An 18,481-nucleotide genomic window follows, 5' to 3' on the forward strand; every position below is an offset into this window, starting at 1 on the left:
GTTGGGTGCCAGGATCTCCCGACTTTTCCATTTCCACATGTGAGTCGATGGAGGGGACCTGGTACTACCCATTTCTGGTTACGGTGTCACTTATTGTATTGATCCCAATTAAAATCCCATAAATCCTTTAGCTGCAATATGATCTAACCCACTCTTCCTCACTCTGTACGTGTGTGTTTCCAATGCAAATGTAGGTTTGACATTTCTGTTATTTCATTTCATCCGTTTTGCCCCCTTGATGTCATCTCTGCAGTGGTCATGAGCCAGGACTATCACTTGACATAGACTAGGCTTCTTGGCTTTGTGTTTCCCGAAAACTGGATAAACGTACTGTTCATGTCCTAACATAAAACTGTTCACGAAAGTGAGTGAACAGGATTAGCAAGACTCTCCAAGGAAAACCCTAATTCTGCACCAGGGCTTCCGGGGACAGCTGTCCGGGCTGCACCGGGGTCTCTGGGGACAGTCGTCCGAGCTGCATGGGGATCTCCGGGGACAGCTGTCCAAGCACATGAAAATCAGCCAAACTACATTACCATTTGGCCCAGGTGGAAAAAAAGTAGACCTATCAGGAGGGAGATGTATCAAAAAGGTACATCAATTCTTGGAGGTCTGTGATTTGGAGCGCTTTAACTACACCCATCTCTGGCTGTGAAAAACCAGGCAGGTTATACAGGGAAACACATGGCCCAGCAACACACAAGTGCATGTGTCACAACAGTAAACCTGGTGAGGTTTATGCTAACTCGGTCCAAGTCAAGAGTCTTCAAATAATATGAAAATGTCACGTGGAAGCACAGGAATTGAGACCAGCTGCATGTGTAACATCTGGGAGAACTACCTGGGGACCAGCTGAATGTCACACAGAGTGACCAACGACCCTGGAGGCAAACAGGAGGACTGGGGTGTCCCTAGGAAAATGTGCCAGGCACAGGTGCACTGAAAAAAACTGTTCTTGTATCTTATATGCAGAAAGCTTGTAGGGTTCCCTATTTTTACCTTCATTTAGTTGAATGCTTCATTCCACAAATAAACTGAGTCCTGAGGCACTTCATTTCCAGAACCAAGGATCCACAGGAGAACCACATCGTTCTCTGAGGCTCCTTCACTGAGTCCAAAGGTTGGAGTCCCTACTGCCAGCGCCTGGGACCAGTTACCAGGGGAAGTGATGTCCACAGGTGATCTGTTGGAAAAGTGAGACACGGTAACTCTTGAATGCGGGGTTTATGTTAGGATGAGACTTCCCTCAACAACTATAATAACTATATAACCCAATGACTATATAATAATTATAATTATAATAACTACAAATACTCATTTACCAGAGTGTGATAAATATTGTTACAGAAATAAACGTTACAGAAAATAAAAGAAAATAAAGGATGCGTTAAAGCTTGGGGTTTGAGCCTGGGGTTGGGAGAGGTCTCGAAGTGAAGCCAGGACCAGACCCACAGAGAGGAGGGGGAGGGCCGGTGGCACCCGGGAGCCTGAGCCAGTGCCCTGCTCCTCTGGGGCCGAGGGACCGAGGAACCGAGGGACCGAGGGGAAAGCGTGCGCAGTCAGACAACTTAGAATCTAGACGTCATTTTTCTTGACAGAAGGGAGGAACAGCTAAAGATTTGGGCTTTGTGCCTTGGATAGGAAGAGGACTGGAATCCCCTGGGTGGGGGATGGTGAGGCCACAGTGAGGACACCTCGTTTGTGGCCACGCCACACCCGCACGGATGTTAAAGATCACAGATATACCTGAACGTGACCAATAACCTAACCTACAGGAGTATTTCTGAGAGGCCCATACGTTTTCCACTTCTGAAAGTAGGGGGAAGTGCCAAGTTCATCCTCATCAAAATCCAGCCATCCTGGATTCGCAGAGGCACGTGTTCTAGGTGGCATGTGCGGGTGGCTCGGGCGAGTCTCCCTGCAGGAAGTGGCCCTTCTGCCCCGGCAGACCCAGGCCGGCCATCCGCTCCGAGCTGGGAGGCTGCGCCCGGGGAAACGTGCAGCGAGGGCAGCGTCTGGAGCCAGGCTCCGGTGGGCCCTGCCCTCGGCTCCCGGAGGCCTCTCTGTCCTGGCCGGGCCGGCCCTGGCCCCAGGCGCGCGGAGCTGGACCCGGTCCCTCCGGGGGCGGTTGCCGGCTCGTCTCCGCAATGACGGCGGGTCCCTGCTCCTCCGCCTGCCTCCGGGGGGGCCCCCGGCATCCTCCCCAGAGGCCGGGCGGCCTCACGCCACCACCCCCCCTTACGTCCTCCTAGGCCCCGACCCGGACGCAGCTTCCGTGAGGCCAGGCCTCTCCCGGGCCCTCTGCTGCGGGCGTGTGACGGGCACGCACTGACCGTTCTCGGGGACGTTCCGTGAAACTACCTCCTGCTCTTTCTGAAAGCCCACATGGGTCCCATCCAAGGCCTCCTTCCGTCAAATCTCAACACACGGCCGGCCCTTGTGACGTGCCGAGCGTCTCCCGGACTCTTGCGTGGAAGTCCTAACACCTGTTCCCCAAGCGTCGGGTCTGCAAGAGCTAATTAAGATCGTGGCGTCAGGAGGTGGGCCCTGCGTGACCTCGCATTTGCTCCATTCCCGGGTAATTTGCAAAAGGAGCGCTTCTCTGCCACGTGACTGTGGGGTCGGGACCGCTCTCACTGCGGCCTGTTGCGGGTGTGCTCAGCCGGGACCGACGGAAGAGGGGGAGGAGGAGGAGGGGGGGGGAGGAAAAGGAGGGGGAGGGGGGGAGGAAGAGGAAGGGGAGGGGGAGGGGGAGGGGGAGGCGGGCAAGGAAGGCTGTGTTCAGCGGAAGCAGCTCCTGGTGGCCCCGCCCTGCCACGTGCCCGCCCAGGTCTGGCTCCAGCCTCTCGGAAAGCACAAGCGGGAGTCCTGCTCCCAGTTCGCTGGCCCCGCGAACCCCAAGCAGCCTCAGTCCCGGTGCGAGAAGTGTCGCTGAGAGGTAGCGAAGACGCGGGTTCCATGCCTGGTGTCGGGCCCTCGTGGACGTTTCGTCCGGGGGGTGCCCGAAGGCGACATGAATCTTGTGCTGGAAAAACAGCCAACGCCTCTCCGAGTGTGGACCGGCCTGGTTGCAGAGGCGCAGGGCCGACGGCTTCGTTTGCACTCGGCTGACCGTCTCGGGGGGATCAATGCCCCAGCACAGGCCCTGCTCGCGGTGTTGCGGGAGCACGTTATCCTTCTGAGTCCTCGTGGGGCTTTCTTCAAGGGCACTTATACAGGGAGCTCCTTAACTTCAGCCAGCACAGGAGGAGGGCGCGCTGATCCCATACACCGACTTCTGGCCCCAAACACCGCACACTTGTCTGTGGGTCACCTGTGAAACCGAGGCTGCGTGTCTGAGCTGGACTCTGTAGCCGTCCAGGGCTGCGGAGGTGAAGTCGTAGGGGGTGAAAATGAGGCTTCGAGGCAGAGGAACAGATGTGCCTCTGCTGCTCCCTGTCCCCGGCGCCACCCACAGGGCAGACACGCCACCTGGACCGGATGTGGCACGGCCCAGAAGGGGGACTGGGGTCTGATGCTGGAGTCCGGACTTGGAAAACAGAGAGCCCAGGGCCGACCGCGTTGGGCGTGCAAGGATGTGGTTGTGTCCTCAGATTCCTTTGCATGGATCTCCTGGCGAAGTGACGTCAGCTTTGAAAATCAGGGGTGCAGGGGGAGGAGGCAGGAGGGAGGGAAAAGGAAGAGGGGAAGGAGGAGGTGTAGGAGAAGCAAAGTTAGGAGGGAGGGAGCCCGAATCTGAGGGGACATGGGGGCTGCGAGGGTGTGGGGAGGAGGGGGGCGGGAGGGAGGAAGACCCTGCTGCTCCCCTAGTCCCAGAGCTTGCCCAGCAGGAGTAAGACTGGCAATGCGATTCCAAGTTGGGAGGCCTGGGCTTAAATCCCAGTCACTGTGCCCGTCAGTTGTGAGGCGACAAAAGACACAGAACTGGTTGAACTTCCCGCCAGGTGCCTGTACTAGTGTCTCAGTGTCCACGTCTGTCTGCATCCATCCAGCCACCTAATCATCCCTCCGTCATCTGTTATCTATCACCTATCTGTCATCTCTCACCTGTCAATCATCTGTCATCTGTCATCTCTCATCTATCTATCCTCTATCGATCATCTGTCATCTCTCAATCATCTGTCAGGGACTTCGGGTTGTACCTGTAGGAGGTACAATTTCTCCATGGTCAGTAAAAATGTCAGGGAAACATACATGACTCCACTTTGCAGGGCTGAGCAGAACCACTGCCTTTATTATATATCTTGTCCTGTAATACTTTGCGTGTGAACATTTTGTTTCCCCATAAGGACTGTGACTCTTGAGGTACGAATCGGGCTTTCTTTGCCTCATTTCTCTGACAGGCACCAGCGTGCACATGTGGCTTTTGGTTGAAGGGTCTTTTAAAATATATCTGAAGTTCATTTGCAGGAAAAGGATCTGCAAGCACCAAGCCCCAGAAGATCCCTCACCCCCACAAAGACTAGTTTTGAATGTCAGAAGATATTTTCCTTCACAGATAACAAAACCATTGCCATGTATTTTCACTTTGCCTAAGTAACCTAAACACCCACATCCCCAATGCCAAGAAGGACACTTACCAGTCGTTGTTTCGATGAAAGCGGAACAAGTAGGTAACTACATATATGACGAGGACCTCGTGCTGCACTGCGTGACAAGAATGCAGGTTCCGGCTCCTGTCACGGTCCGTGATGACTCAGCTCTCTCCACAGTTCCAGTTAATGACCTGCTAATAAAATGGCTGCAGTCTTGCCTGAGAAATATGTTGCCAGCTGATTCATGTTTTTATACCTACAAAGATAAATGTCATGCTGTACTAATGGAAAGAGAGATTACTCATATTTATGAGATTTTTTTTCCAGGAAAAAAGAACTTTTCAAAATGCTTTCAAGAACCATATTGAATTCACTATATTTTTTCATAAGTAGAAATCATGGCCCAAAGTAGACATCCACTGATTGCATCGCATATTTTCCATGAAATACTGCTAGTTTCACAGGACAAAAGAAGGTCCAGAGCCTGTTTTGAAATATGCATCCTCCATAGTTAGAGATAAATTGAAAGGTTAATCATACTGGTTTTTCATGAAGAATTGTTACAATAACGTTCTGGGTGGTTTCAGGGAAAATAATTCCACGATTGTTGAAATCTATGCACTTCAGCATTGTGTGAGTATTTCTTAGAACAAGTTAAAACAAACTCTAAGCTCTAAGAGAAAAACTGAGGAATTTTATGCCCAAACTCCTGAAATCCATACTCATAGGGCACACTTCAGTGACAGTGAGGACTTCTAATGTTTTGTGAAAATACTAACAGAATAAATGTTCACCGTATTTTCATTGTAAGTTGTAAAAGACATTTTTACCAAATCATTATATTCCTTACAAAATTAAAAAAACCCCTCTCATCATTAGGTTTAAAAGAAAGCCACTTGGCAGTGTCTACTGAGTAATCCTTTATTTCTTTCACATTTTCCCTTGTGCAACGATGCCGTGGAATCCTGTTACGGGACAACTTGGAAGGTATTTTCAGATGACCGAATATTTCATGTTTCTCCAGAGGAGGTAGAACAGTGTTATTACCCCCCCGTCCAGACAACACTTTGGAAAGGCTTACTACCCCGCAAACAAGGACGACAGAAGAGGACGTCACCCAGCAGGGGTTTTCAGGAACACGGGACAGGCCATCGACACAGAGCAAGCCAGCGAGCTAATGGAGAAGGGGTGCAAGCAGATTAGAATTTCATCAAGAAATACGATCCTTGAGCTCCCTGCACGGCAGCTCGTGTGTTAGGTACCTGAGTGTGAATATACCCAAACCGTGCTGCACGCACGAGGGGTGAGGGGGCGGCAGAAGGCTTGTGGTCAGCCGGGTGGGTGGTGCTACAGCGTCGGGAAGATGACGTCAGCGGTCAGCGGGTGGGTGGCGCCGTGGCCTCAGGAAGGTGACGTCAGTGGTCAGCGGGTGGGTGGCGCCGTGGCCTCAGGAAGGTGATGTCAGCGGTCAGCGGGTGGGTGGTGCCGTGGCCTCAGGATGGTGACCTCAGCGGTCAGCGGGTAGGCAGCGCTACAGGGTCGGGAAGGTGACTTCAGCTATCAGCGGGTGGGCCTCGGGAAGGTAACGTCATTGGTCAGCGGTGGGTGGCACCCTGGCCCCGGGAAGGTGACGTCGGCGGTCAGCGGGCAGGCGGTGCTACAGCGTCGGGAAGGTGACGTCAGCGGTCAGCCGGATGGGTGGGCGGTGCTACAGCATCCGGGAGGGGACGTCAGTGGTCAGCGGGTAGACGGCACTGCAGCGTCGGGAAGGTGACGTCTGCGGTCAGCGGGTGGGCGGTGCCACGGCATCAGGAAGTGACGTCAGCTGCTGTAAGGGCAAGCCCGCCCAGCGTGGTGGCCTCCGGCCGCGGAAGCCGCGTCACCCTCTGTGCGCCGCATGGCTGGCCTGCTCGGTGGCCTGGCCACTCCGTGCACGGGGAGAGGTGACACGGATTTGCTGACTCGGTGGCCTCACCGCCGCCCACCAGAAGCGCACCGGTGTCCTTTTCTCCCTCCCCCACAAAGGGAAACCTGGTCTGCTCTTGTCTAAGGCAGACGCCCTCAGCCCAGCTGCGGCACCCCGCCCATCCCGGGGTCATGCGCCACCACGTGCCACCCGGTCAGCGGCCCGGGATGAGGCCCCCTGCTCGCCGGCCTCTGACTCCAAAAGCAAGTTTCTGCCCCTTGGCAGGCAGAGGAAGGGCTGGGTAAGTGATAAAAACTCTCAGAACACAGAACAGGCACAGAGGTCCTTTGGGGCGGGGGCGGAGAGGCGCTGCCGGCACCGCGGACACGCACGTTCACACTGGGCCCCGACTGGGCCACGGAGACCTAAGCAGCGAGGAAGGACCCCCAACGCTTACCCTGCCCAGAGCCTCAGCAGATGACCATCAGACGCCGTCCGACGTCCTGGCAAGAAAGCATTTTTGGGGGGGTTGGGGAGGGGCGAGCCAGGCAAGTTCCACACTAAGTCTCGACAGCAGACCCAGAGCTCCTCTTCTGTTTTCACGTGAAATTCACCGGGAAGAAGAGTTCTGCCTCCGGTTGGCCACACTGGGTGCGAGAGGGCAGAGCTGCAGTGATTTCTGCGGTGAAACCCCCTCCCTTCTGCAGCCTCGCGGCCCCCGGGCTCCCGTCCTCGTGCAGGGTAGACACGGGTCAGTCACACACTGACTACACCATCCGCGTCCATGAATGACAAGACTTCATTCTTGAGCCCGTGGTAGCGTCTGAGGGGGACGTCACCTTACCAAAACTCAACTTTGATGATTACTGTCTTACTTTTTCCTAAAGTTTTCTTAATCCAACATTCTACCCCGAGGATTTGCTCCCACAGCCACCGCAGGGGCCCAGAGTGACATCATTCCTTCTCTCTGTCTGGGGCCAGCCCTCTGCTGCCTGACTTCTGGCACCCGAGGACACCGATTTCAAATATTCTGTCCCATTTTCTGGATGTTTATGTCCCAAGATGAAGCTTGGCCCAGTCACTCCATGTAGCTGGTAGCAGAGGTCTGTGTCTGCTACTTTTCAAATGAGAAAAAAAGCCCCGATGTTTTAGTTTCTTTTCATAAAGACGTTTTTAGACAAATCTTTTAAATAGAATGAATAAACCAACGAACAATCTGGTCTTTCCATTTATAAAAATACATACATTATAGATCCTAAGATTTTCATTTGTCACCTATTTTACTCTAAACACAGATGGTTCTTGCAGATAAAGCCACATGCCTGCCCGAATGGAATGCCCCATCCTGGCGTGTTCATCAGGGATGAAAGGTAGTAAGTTTTTCTCTCTTTTTTTTGAGCAAGGGGAGGGAGAAACAATAATGCAGGTGATTTCTTATCTAAGTTTTAAGGAAACCTACAGCACAGCCTTGGCCTCAATAAAATCTGTGTGCACACGTGTGCATGTATGTACACACGTGTGTGCACAGGTGTGAGTGTACATACGTGTGCTTTGTGGGCACGTGTGTGCATGCGCATGCGTATGCACGTGTATGTGTGCTGAATGCACGTATATACCTGCACGTGTGTGCACGTGTGTGTGCGTGTGTGTGTGGGGGGGTGTTGGGTGGGTTTTCATTTGTTTGCTGCGTTTTTCTCCACTATCAAAGTTTGTCGTTGAAACGTGTTACGGTCTGAATGTTCGCATCCCCCAAATCCGTGTGTTGAAATCCTAGTGCCCTGGGTGCTGGTGGTTGGAGGTGGGGCCATGGGATCGGGTCAGGAGGCTCCACCCTCCCGGGAGCCCTCTCACCGCCCCTCCCATGCAGACATGGTGAGGACTCTGGGGAAGGATCCTCACCCAGCAGGGGTGTTCCAACCCGGGCCCCCCAGCCTCCAGCACTGAGACGTGAATGCCTAGTCTGTATCTGACCGGGGGTGTGGTGGTTTGTCTTGCACCTGAGTAGGCTAAGACAAAACACAGTGTGTGGTTGCAGCCTTAAAACTCCAGATATTTCTACTAGGAGGATTGAAGTTTCTAAAAATGGCACATGTATAACAGGGGGCAGCTCCCTGTTGTGTTTTTCTCTCATCACATAAATTTCTCAGGCTGCCTTCCAGAACTCCCTGCAGCCAGTGGGTAACTCGTGTCACACAGCGTTGGGTGTGTACAGGTTGTCAGGGTTCCTCCGAGCCTTCAGTGTATATTGTCCTCACTGGATTCAGTGCAGCAACAGACTGCCCATCTGCCGTTTGTAATGACTTCTTTCACTGGCTCATGACCTTAAAGGTCAAGAAGAGAGGGCGACACAGTTATTGATGTGTGTGTAATATATAGTTTATGCTCTAAATGAAGTGTGTAGGCTACATATGTGAATAGAGGTGTGGGAAAATAAATGTTCTATTTTGACTTGGATTTTCTTAAAAAAGAAAATTCAGTATTAAAAATATTTTTACAATGGATCCTAGAAATATTTGTTGCATAAGTAACAAATTTGTATCTAAATATGGTTTCATTGGAAAAACAATGTGAAATATTTTTGGCTTACATTTTCGCTCAAGGTTTTGATAAGAACACGTACTATCATTATCACTTCAAAAGTTTTATGTGAAGATTCTGAAGATGACAGGTGGATTTCAGAGGAAGGTATTTTTAGACAAGTGAACAAAGTTCAGCTGAAAATGTAATGCAGAAACAGAATTAGTAGAGTCATTCTGCAGTTAATCCAAGTGTGTTTTAGAAGCACTTTGTCACATTAAACACAGCCTTTAGAGTCGTGTTTGAGTCTTTTGGAAGTTGTTCCTTCAGGTGTTCCAAGCGCCCATGTCACGGGCACCTTGAACGATGCGCTCTGTGCACTGGAGTCATTCCTACTGCTCTGTCACCAAAGCCAGCACTGCACACCTGCTTTAAGAAGCACACCGTTGCTTTCCCTGTTTCGCGTCTCACTGGAATTCTTGGGTCACCTCGCCCCAAACCTCCAGCCTCGGCTGACGAGTAGATGTTTTCCTGCTCATCCTGTCCAGCGTGTGGGACCCCGGGTTCCCAGTCCCGCGGTGGGCACTGAGGTTACGGGGTTAAGACATTATGGCCCATGATCTCCAGGTGTGTGCTCACGTGCCACGATGGGACAGGTGTGTGAGGAGCTGAGTCCTGAGCACATCGGCCCGGGAGGGGGTGTGGTGAACACTCATGGGGGTGCTTCTTGGGCTCACTCATGGCTGGTCCTTCTCTCCTTGTGGGTGCGGGAAGGACAGCACCTCAGTCTGTCCGGGGAGTGACAGACTAGAATTTCTGAATATTTACCTTGGCCAGACGGTAAGTTTTACATGGGTGGGAAAGTGCTTATTGTTCCCAACCGCTGTGTACCTGGCACCAGTCCCGCGCCCACAGTGGGCACTGAAGGTGTTGTGGTGTTTGCTCTACCGATGGGCATTTGTGTGGACTCCAGTGTTTCTCCATCACAAACAGTATGGCGTCCTGCCTCAGTAGTGTCTGCGTGTGACGATCTCTGCGGGGGTCACACACGTGGGTTCGTGGAGTCAGCGCCTCTGCAAGGTTCTTCCCGCACGTTGACCAAACCACGTTGACCGATTTGTGCATCTGCCTCGGCGTGCAAAAGTGCCCGTTTGTGCACATCTTTACACCTGTTCATGTGGGCAAATCCTAGGCCCGTGAAATAACATCACATGGTTCTTTTGAGTTCTGTTTTATGCAAAACGTTAGCGAGGCTGACCACCTTTCCAGAGGATTAACTGTGCGTTTCCTTATTACAAACTACCGTGTTCTGTGCGTTGTCCATGGTTCAATTAGTCGACTCTTTCTTGTTGCTATTATTATGAGCTGAACTTTGTCCCCGTGAAAATCACATGTAGAAGTGGGCCCCCCAGTACCTCAGAATGGAGACAGGGTCTTCAAAGAGGCAAGTGAGTTAAATCAGGCTGTTTGGGGGCCCAATCAACATGACTGGGGTCACTATAAGGAAAGGAGACCGGGGCACAGACAGACACGTCTCCATGTGAATGAAGACAGTCGTCCACAAGCCAAAGAAGGAGGCCTCAGAAGGAACCAGTCCTACCTGGATCTTGGAGTTTCAGCCTCCAAACTGTGAGAAAATAAATTCTGTTTTTTTATGCCCCTGGTCTGCTGCCCGGCCAACGAACATGCTGTGCAAGTGGGGTTTCAGCACAAGCTGGTGATACTTTGATGTATGTTGTAAGTATTCTCTCTTAATGTCTACTTTGGTGGTATCTTCTTTTTTATGGAATTTATTTTTAAATAGCTCATTTTTTAAGGTATTTATTTTGAGAGAGGGGGAGGGACAGAGAGAGAGAGAGAGAGAGAGAGAGAGAGAGAATCCCAAGCAGGCTCTGTGCTGTCAGCACAGAGCCCAACCTGTGGCTTGAACCCACGACTGTGAGATCATGACCTGAGCCAAAATCAAGAGTCCGACGCTTAACTGACTGAGCCGCCAGGCCCCCCCTAAATAGCTCATTTTATCCCCTTGTTCTGTGTGACAACTCTGTCATACGTCCATACACTATTGTTACATCTGTCTGGGTCATCTGTGTCCTTTTGCTGACCACCTGTTCCTTTTCTTATCCATGACATATTGTGTAAGTTGATAGGCCACTTATAATTCCTGCTGTTTGTAGGGAATCTTCTGTCTGACTCTTGGTCTCCCAAAGCTTTGGCCTCCAGCCACCATACCTCCATACAGATATTAAATTCAGTTGAAGCATTCTTTCAGCATCTTGTTGGAATTTTGATGGAAAACGTATCATATCATTAGATTAATTTAGGGACCATTGATATATGGACTGTGTTATATCTTCTCATCTATACCCATTGTGTACATCCCCATATATTCAGGGTTTTTGTCTTTGAGAACTTTAAACTCTTTTCTCTCTAAAGTTTTTGTACATCTTATATTAATATCATCATTTGATAACTGAGTATTTTATTCTAGTATAAGTGGAATCTTTTTTCCATGAATATTCTTTTTTTATTATTATTTTTTTAATGTTTATTTATTTCTGAGACAGAGAGAGACACAGTGCGAGTGGAGGAGGGGCAGAGAGAGGGAGACACAGAATCCAAAGCAGGCTCCAGGCTCCGAGCTGTCAGCACAGAGCCCGATGCGGGGCTCGAACTCATGGACTGCGAGATCATGACCTGAGCCGAAGTCGGACGCTCAACCGACTGAGCCACCCAGGCGCCCCTCCATGAATATTCTAATTGTTACCGTTGAAAATAAATACAATGGCTTTTTTTAAAGTTTATCTAGTTTGAAAGAGACAGAGACTGCATAAGTGGGGGAGGGGCACAGGGAGAGGAAGGGAGAGAAAATCCCAAGCAGGCTCCTCCCTCTCAGCACAGAGCCCTACACGGGGCTCAAACTCATGACCATGAGATTATCACCTGAGCTGAAATCAAGAGTCTGATGCTTCCACAACTGAGCCACCCAGGCACCCCCTTCCTAACGAATGGGTAAGTATCCAGTACGTACTCTCTAACGAATGTTTATGTATACAGTAAGTACTCACTCATGACTGCTTAGGTAGCCAGTGGGTAGTCACTGCAGGCACACCATCGCACAGCACACCTCTAGAACTTACGAATCTTGCAGAACTGAAGGTTCACGCCCTCCGAACCACATCTCCCCCGCCCTCCCCACTTCCTGGCGCCCACCATTCCGCTCCCTGCTTCTGCAGGTCTGAGGACTCCAGGGACCCGTGTAAGTGTAATCACGCAAGATGTGTCCTTCTCGGCCCATTTCACCAACGTGACACCCTCCAGCTTCATCCGTGCTGTTGCCCATGGCAGGGTTGCCTTCACTGTACAGGAGAAGTTACGCCCGTGTGCACACACACCACGTGCTCTTTATCTGTCCCCCCTTGGTGGACATTATGTGGCTTCCGTGGTTTCAGTTCTCGTGGACAGGCATTGTCCAGGCGTGGCCTTTTTAGGCTAAAGTAGCCTTGTATTGTCTTATGAATAGCTGCTCATATGCTATTTGTTATAAACCTCCTTTCATTTTAAAATCTTTCTTTAAAAACTGGTTATAATGATGATAAAAGTGGTATCATTTGAAGGGTTTTAGTCTAACGGTACTTTCAGTCTTCAATATTGATTTTGCTTTCGGCTGTATGCCTCCTGCTCATCACTTGTTTTTACCCATTTTACTTCTGCAATTCCACTGTTGTCTCTTCAAGCCAGCCTTCTCTGTTGCTGTCTAATCCATGGTATTGTCATTTTGTATTTTATCTGTCCTCCGAAATATCGCCTTGTATTTAATGTTGTTGAGAATGCAGAAAGCACTGTTGGCTGGAATTCATTACTATCTCTACAGTACAAATCCGGGCATTTGTAAAATGATAAGTTGTAGCTCCCTGAAAGTCAAGCCATGTGAGTTTTTTCAAATTTAAATCCTGATAATGGTGTTTCATTCTGTGTGGTTGGGAGTTGGATAAATGCTATATGAATTTACTCGCAGCCACAAACAATTCTTCCCTGACCTTCCTTCCTGTGTCACATTCTTCTTTTTTTTAATATGAAATTTATTGTCAAATTGGTTTCCATACAACACCCAGTGCTCATCCCAACAGGTGCCCTCTTCAGTACCCACTGCTAAATTACTTTTGTTTTCCTTTATTCCCTGTAATTGTGGCTAACATTTTTGAGTGATCGCTTTGTGCTAGACAAGACTCTGAGCGTTTTGTAGCTTGATGAGGAGATGTGAGAGCAAACCCAGAAAGACCAGGTGCTTTGCCCAAACCAACTCAGTAACTTCAAGAGGTGGGATTGAACCCAGGCATTTAGAGCAAAGCCCACAAGTTAGCCAACACATCTTAAGATTCCTTTGCTTATAAGATGTGGCTAGAATATTAAAAATAAAGAGAACGCGAGGATAACTAATCATGGCAAAAATGGAAATAAAAACCAGTGATAATAACATTATCACTCAGAAGTATTTTTGGAAGTGCTGCTTTGATTTGGTAGAGAAGTGGAATCTTGATATTCAATGTGTAATGAGAACTCACTATTCAACCCACACGGATGTACAACCGTCTCATTAATCTGCAGGCCTGTATGGCGTTAGAATTCTTTCAAATGAAAATGAAGTATTAACTGAGAATGAAAAGAAATCAGTGTCTTTCTCTGAAAGCAGGGACTGCTCAAACCTTTAAAAAATACGGTTTTGTACGTTTTCTAATACAAACTGCCATTTTCAGGAACTCGGTGCCGATGCGACATTTGACCAAACAATCTCCCAAATGACTATTCAGAGCTCACCGTGCGCTAAGCCTTTTATGTGGACTTTACATCTGTTTTCAATGAAAAAGTCAAGGCTCAGAAAGTTCAAATCTAAATGCCAAGGTCACGCAGCCAGTGGATGATGATTCTCAAACCCAGCCTGAATCTCATGCTCACATCCTTGCACACCACACAGCTTTTCACGGATTGTAAGTTCCAGAATTCGTTCCCGCTCTACTTTCTAGAGCTGTCTGTGATGTGGCTGCTTTGGTGACCTGAGATGATTCCTATGGGTTCCTGAGGCTGACCACAGACCCTGAATCGGGGCTCCTGGGCCCATCCAGCGTCTCCTGAAGGGATGGTGATGCTCATGTGCTACCAGCATTGAGGGGGTGGAGGTGCTCACACGCCCTGGGCATCGGTGGACACAGCACTTCCCGAGAGCGAGGCAGGAAGGACCAAGTGTCAGCCACTCTTCACTGTGGTGGGAAGCACACTGGCCGCAGAGTCGGAGAAGGGCCGGATCCAAAGCAGCCGCTGCCAGCAAAGCGGGCTCAGTGTGAGAGCCCCCGTCGTGCATGTACCCAGAGCACGGTTGCACCCACTGTGCTGAGCGCACCGTGTGGGGACCCACCTGGGCTGAGCCTCCGGGTCATGGGAACAGGAGTTTCTGTGTAACGGCTAGGGGTCAGCTGGGGCTGCAAGCTAGCCTCAAGGGAGATGTCATATGTTTTCAGTAAAAGGTGTGTGTGTGGGTGGGTGGGTGGGTGTGGGGGTGTGTGTGTAATAAACTCTTGGAAGCTGAGAACCACATTATGCTCTCATATTCAGTACTTTGCCTTGTTGTTTTGTTGATTGTTTCCTTCTCTGTGCGGAAGATTTTTCTTTGGATGACATCCCAATAGTTTAATTTTGCTTTTGTTTCCCTTGCTTCAAGGGCCAGATCCAAAACACCCTATGATGTCACTCATAGGTGGAATTTAAGAAACAAAAGCAAATGAACAACAAAAAGAGAGAGAAACCAAAAAATAGATTCTTCACTATAGAGAACAAAGTGATGGTTACCAGTGGGGAGGGGTTTGGGAGGTGGGGGGAATAAGGATGATGAGCCCCGAGTCACGTGTAGAACTGTTGGGTCAGCGTATTGTGCGTCCAAAACCAATTCGACACTGCATGTTAGCTATGCTGGGATTAAAAATTTTTTTAAATGGTTATTCATGTTTTGAGAGAGAGAGAGAGACAAAGCATGAGCAGGGGAGGGGCAGAGAGAGAGGGAGACACAGAATCCAATGCAGGCTCCAGGGTCTGAGCTGTCAGCACAGAGCCGACACGAGGCTTGAACTCATGAACTGTGAGATCATGACCTGAACCGAAGTCAGATGCTTAACCAACTGAGCCCCCAGGTGCCTATACTGGAATTTTTAAAAACTTGAAGGAAAAAGAGTCACATCACGAAAGCAGAACAGTTCTCGTCTGAAACATTCAGCATGAAGGCAGCTTCTAAAATCAAAGGAAAACTGCAGCTGTGGGGTTCCCATAGGACCAGGCAGCGTGGTCCCATATCTTCCACTTTCTAATTAGCTGCAGAACACCCAAGTTCATCCATAGAAATAGTCTCCTAAAGTAGAGATATTTTTCTAATAAGTTGAGACACAAGATGTTAAAGCCACATTAAAATCTATAATTAATAAAGTTACCGTGAGCTGAATTTCAATAAAGGCGTTGACTCCACTTCTGAGTTATAAATTAGGAGGTCAAAAGTTTTTCATGAATTAAACTCCAAGAGAGGAAAGTGACATTGGGAGTACATATTTCAGAATCGTTTATGTCGCCTAAACATTGCCCATTTCTATTTGCTACAGAAAAATTAGTGTGTCAGGTATGATTACTGAGGAAGCAGAAGCCAATGTCATTTCCTCCCGGCCAGCGGGGGCCGAGCGTCCCGCAAGCCGGGGGCCTGTTTCAGTCACGAAGTCTCTAATATACATGTCCTCAAACATTGCTTGTCCTTTAAACAGCGGGCTTGTTCTTTGAACTGAAATAATTAGCATATAAAGGGCAAGTCTTCTGTTTAAAGGAACTTAACGCATTTCGGATGACGTCCCCTAGAAATGACCTTGGTTCCACGATGCCTTCAAATCAGGGTGTCTCTGCCAGGATGCGCTTTGCTCTTGAGATAAAGGCAAGGCGTTGCTCAGATGTGGAGGAAACCTTCGCGGTGATCCCGGCCTAAAGACTCACGAGTGTGTTTTTAATCAAGATCACAAGGAATGCTGTTACTGTTTTATTGTACTGATCTGCAGAACTCTAATAATCACCTAAATTAATTTTGCTAAACTTTTGATTCTCAGTTTTCCATTTATTTCAGTGTTTCAGAATGCTCTTTTGCCTTTCCGCACAAGGGGAGAGCACAGCCTTGATGGTCGTCGGGGCCTGTGGCTCTCCTCATCAGCATCAGTCCGTGTCGGCCCAGGCCCCGCGCACCTGCCTGTGACCTTGGGCACCTGGCTTCCTGCCCCCAGCCTTCAGCATCAAGCAGATGTAAAATTCATGTCCACAAAGACGATGATGTTTTTGAGGTTTAAATGAGTGAATGATTGCTATAAATAAAGAGAACTAATAAAAATAATGACAGGCAGATTCTAATCCTTTCCTGTGCCTTTGTCGTCAGGTCTTGGAGCCTAGGATATCAGGCAAGCTGTGTTCATCTTCCGTGAACTCCACAGATTGGCCCCTGCACACAAGCTTGGCTTTCCAGATGCAGGTCGTGGGCCCGTGATGCTGCGGGGACCGGGCGCCGGGATACGGGACGATGAGGGTCGTGGGCCCGTGATGCTGGGGGGGACGGGGCGCCGGGATGTGGTGGTGTTTGTTCTCTGCACTTCCCGTGTCTCGTCGGGTGGTTTGGTGTCTTACTTCAGAGACTCATTTTGCCCCATTCTCTCCTCCTGCTCCAACCGCACGCGTGTCCCTGGGTGTCTGGGCCTCTGTCCTCTTCATTCTTCTGCATCTGGAAAGTTCCTATTGACCTCCCGTCGGGCTCCCCGATTCTTTCCTGGGATGTGTCAAGTCAGCTCCTGAGGGCACCGAAGGTACTTCTTTTGTGTCACCGTGTTTTGAGCCCTGGTGTCCCTCCCTCTCCCCCCCGCCCCCGTGTGTATACACATGGCACTCATCTGCCTGATGACGACCCCCTTGGCATCGCAGTCTGTCCCTTTTTCCCCACTAGAGACCCTCACGCGTGCGTCACGCTTGCACCCCGTGCCTCGTACGGTCACTCCGACTGTGTCCTCTGGCTCTGGTTCTCATGATCGCTGTGTGTCTTCGGAGTGTGGCTTCTCCTGCCCTTCGGCTCGCCTGATTCGTTCTTGTTGGACGTCACATGCGTGGAGCAGGGCCGTGGGCTCAGGGTGTTGTGCTGTGTGGCTGGAGCTCTGTCATCTCAGCCCCGGGGCCTGTGCTTTGCTCCCCACACTCTGCGTCCTGCCACCTCCGACTGACCCTCTGTCCCCGCGCTGAGGGGCTGGTCTGTAACCTTCTGACTGACCCTGCCTTCCCGCGGGCTGCGTGTTGGGGGGTGTTTCTGTGCCCCTCCAGGAGACCCCAGCCCCCATTCCCCCGCCAGCCACAGCGTCCCCCTTCTATTGCTGTCCCCCATGGACATTTTACCCCCTTTGCCTCTCCCCAGGGAGGAAGAGGTTTCTGTGTCTCCTCGGGTAAGCTCTGTCCCCTGGGATGCTGTAGACACGGTCTGGGGGGCCGCTCCGTGTCCTGTCCCCCTGTCCCAACCCTTTTGGAGCCACAAGGCCACGAGAGCTTGGCCCAGTGCAGTGGCCCATCCGCATCACTGGTACTGTTCCTACCCCTCGTGGTTTCTGCGGCCGGTGAGTAGCCCTCAGCTGCTGTCCCCCTCTGATCTCGGGGTGTGCTTGCCCCGTGGCCCTGGTTCTCTGACGGTTGACACTTGTCCCCCAGAACCGGGATGTGGGGGCTGCACTGATGGACTAGATGTGCAGAGTCCCCATTTTCATGGGGCCTGACAGCGGAGAGCTAAGAGGGAAGAAAAGTCAGCGAGTGGCTCACGATGAGTTAAGGCTGTGATAGGACGTGCTACCCGTGGGAAACGGTGGAAATTGCAGATCCCCAGGCAGCGTCTGCTGTAGGCAGTTTCTGGGGGAGGCTAAGCTGAGCCGTGAGGGACAGACAGACCTGGTGCAGCGAGGGGGCTGCAGGGGGAGAGAGGGAGCTGTTCTGCTGCACAGCCGCTGGCGGCTGGAGGCGGATTCTCGTGTAAAGTCCTCGCGCAGGGACTCGTCTGATGACCCTGTTATGGGCCGAATGGTGTCCTCTAACTTCGGTTTCTGAAGTCCCCAGCACCTCAGAATATGGCTGCGTTTGGAGATGGGGCCTTTAAAGAGGTGACTGAGGTTAAGCGAGGTCATCAGGCTGGACCCTGGTCCCATCTGACTGGTGTCCTCAGGGGAGACGTCTGGACACAGGCAAGGGGTCGGTCGCCAGGCAAGGGTGAGGGCGGTTGCCCACAAGCCAAGTGGAGAGGCTTCAGGGGAGACCAGACCCGCGGCCTCCAGAACCGGGAGAGCCGCTGGATGAGCCACGGGACGTGGGCACGGTGGACGTGGCGCTTGGGAAGTCCCGTCGTCCGGCCAGGACTCCCGAGCCGGCTGGAGTGTGGCCTCTGGCATTGCCTGAGCCTCTGGTGCTGACCCTGGCTGGTTGAGGAGCC

General features: G+C 50.9%; 2 long non-coding RNA genes across 2 annotated transcripts; one reads left to right on the top strand and one right to left on the bottom strand.

The window, feature by feature from the left end:
* Positions 1–549: 549 nt before the first annotated feature.
* Positions 550–6,272, bottom strand: LOC125937730 (uncharacterized). Its single transcript, XR_007462492.1, has 3 exons — positions 5,798–6,272; positions 4,581–4,791; positions 550–1,183 (listed from the first exon to the last, which is right to left on the bottom strand). It is a non-coding gene; the product is annotated as an uncharacterized LOC125937730 (long non-coding RNA).
* Positions 6,273–6,390: 118 nt separating this feature from the next.
* On the top strand, positions 6,391–16,366 carry LOC125937731 (uncharacterized). The gene is made up of 3 exons (XR_007462493.1): positions 6,391–6,742; positions 7,750–7,811; positions 16,106–16,366. It is a non-coding gene; the product is annotated as an uncharacterized LOC125937731 (long non-coding RNA).
* Positions 16,367–18,481: the final 2,115 nt, after the last annotated feature.

The sequence above is a fragment of the Panthera uncia genome (genome assembly GCF_023721935.1).
Source record: "Panthera uncia isolate 11264 chromosome A3 unlocalized genomic scaffold, Puncia_PCG_1.0 HiC_scaffold_12, whole genome shotgun sequence".
NCBI lineage: Eukaryota > Metazoa > Chordata > Mammalia > Carnivora > Felidae > Panthera > Panthera uncia.